A 2,767-nucleotide genomic window follows, 5' to 3' on the forward strand; every position below is an offset into this window, starting at 1 on the left:
GAGAGAGCTTTCTGGGGATATAAAATTCCGGTGGAGGGCAATCGGAATTTTGGTCGGAAATCGGGAAAAACAAGGCTGCCCGATTTTAGGGTTTTGGTTTTTAGGGTTTAGAAAAAAATGGTGGGCTATTGGCTCTAGGGTTAAAACAAAGTGCATGATAACGTGATAAAGGATAAAGTGTAGAGACAAAGAGATAGCAAGAGAGTCATCATCTTATTCATTGATAGGAGCCCCTTTATATAGGGAATTACACAATACCAATATGGTAAGGATATGAATACATAGATCTAATCTAACTACATATCCTATTGGCTTAAGGCAGGCACACATAGAGAATATCCTAGAACAAATATGAGTATTTAGTCTTTTGTCTTGTTAATTATTTGATTGAATACAATACCATAACCCTAACGGTCGGACTTTTCCTTTTCTATTCCGTTTATTGGTCCAAGTCTTTCGTTAACTAACCTAATCGCAACGTATCAAACATTCATACTTTAAGATGTGCAATCACATGCCATCATATACCAGAAGATTTGCTCTACTGGATTAATTGATGTTCTTGATCATTAACAAATTCAAAATTCCACAATGGGACTTAAACCCGAACCGTCAATCATATATTCTTGTTTCACAATATTCTTTTCAAATTAACGATATATGTGATACATATATACTCTTTTGAATAAATTTTAAGCAAATCACATATACATCCTCCAAAAGAATTTGAAACAAAAATAAATCCAGTTGTGTTGTTGTTAAACTAACTAGGACAATTTTTAATAAATAAGGACGAATTCTTTTCTGTTTGCCATGCATTATGATTTAATTTACTAAACTGACCTTATATAAAATAAATCAAATTAAATCAGACCCCACCATATATTGTTTTAGCTGCTACTGCACTTGCTGTTGCTGGAATGTTGTTGCTGCTACTACACTTCCAATAAATGCAGTAGCAGCTTCAGTAACTACAGTAGCAGGTTTTTAGTGGCTCAACTAATGTAGTAGCATGTTTAATTTACTAGAGAGTTAACTGCTACTACACTTCCAACTAATGCAGTAGCAGGGTTTTAATGGTTCAGCTAGTGTAGTAGCAGCTTCAGTAAGTGCAATAGCAGATTTTTAATGGCTCAGCAGCAGCTATTTTCAATGCGTGTACTACAACCCACACTTTCCAACAAATGTAGTAGAGGGTTTTAATGGTTCAATTAATGTAGTAGCAGTTTCAGTAAGTGCAGTAGCAGGTTTTTAGCGGCTCAACAAATGTAGCAGCAGCTATTTTCAGTGCGTGTTGCAGTAGCAATAACACGCACTTCCAACAAATGTAGTAACAAAGTTTTAATGGTTCAGCTAGTGTAGTAGCAGCTACAGTAAGTGCAGTAGCAGGTTTTTAGTGGCTCAGTAGTAGCAGCTATTTTCAGTGTGTTGTAATAGTAAGTTTTTATTGGTTCGGCTAGTGTAGTAGCAGCTTCAGTAAATGCAGTATTGACAGAAAAATTCATTTATGACTGCTACTATTGATAGGGAAAGTTCATTTATGAATTATTGATAGGGAAAGTTCATTTATGAATTATGCTATTGTTCGGTTCTACTACATCACTCGTCTTGGTCTTTGCTACTGTAGAGCACTCATACTCGATTTGTTTTTTTACTACTACACTCGATGTACTCTTGTTGTACTATTTTTTACTAACGCACTGCTACTACCGACTGTTTATAAATGTGCTGCTACTACCAACTGTTCATAATCGTGTTGCTACTGCCGATTACTACTACTCATCTCGCTGCTATTGTCGACTGCTACTACTTATCCCGTTACTACTACTTCTCTAGCCATGTCTTGGTTTAGCTGCTACTGCTCTTGCTGGAGTTAGCTGCTGCTGCACTTGCTGGAAATTTAGCTGCTACTGCACTTGCTGGAAATTTAGCTGCTACTGCACTTGCTGAAGATAACCTATGCTACTGTTGTCACTAAATTCATTCTGCAACTGTACTTACTGCACTCATACTCATTGAATCTTGCTACTGCTTCTGCTACCTCAAAACCCTCAAGTGCTTCAACTCTATTTTTTGATAGAAACACATCAGACAAACCCCATACTCCTCTCTTACCCACCACCCACCAACAAGTCCAAAAGGCTCTAGCCCATGACCTTAATTAGGAGCACTAACCCAAGGCATGCATGGCCCAATCTGCATCCGTCTTCATAGATGGTGAATCACATCTTCTTCTTGGTGACCTCATAAAGTCGAGCACTATGAATAGCCTAAACACGCGTGGTGCAGATCAACGAGGATCGAAAGCTCGTTCAATTTCGTGGGCAATACCCAAGATTCGTATATCAATTTGCATCCATCTTCATAGACGGCTATCCCAATCTCAATTTCGTTTAATTTCTTGGGCAACATCCATGTGATTCTGCAAAAACAACCCTCCCGAGTGCCAAGAACCCAAGAGGCAGGAGCTTTATGAGCTACTATCCCTAGGTTGACCTCGGCGCGTCCACTGCCTCAACCAAAAGCTCTTCGGCGGCGAACCCGACCTGCAAGACGCCGCCATACGAGCACCCGAAGTCCACTGGAAATTTCCAATCTCCAAAGATCTAGTTCTAATTCGGAGGGTGCAAAGGTCTGGTTCAAGTCCGAGTGTGTCTGTCAGAGATGGAGGTCCATTTTGTTCATAGAGAGAGAGAGAGAGAGAGAGAGAGAGAGAGAGAGAGAGAGAGAGAGAGAGAGAGAGAGAGAGTAGTAGAGAGTAGTAGTA

The sequence above is a fragment of the Fragaria vesca genome, linkage group LG6 (assembly GCF_000184155.1).
Source record: "Fragaria vesca subsp. vesca linkage group LG6, FraVesHawaii_1.0, whole genome shotgun sequence".
Lineage (NCBI taxonomy): Eukaryota > Viridiplantae > Streptophyta > Magnoliopsida > Rosales > Rosaceae > Fragaria > Fragaria vesca.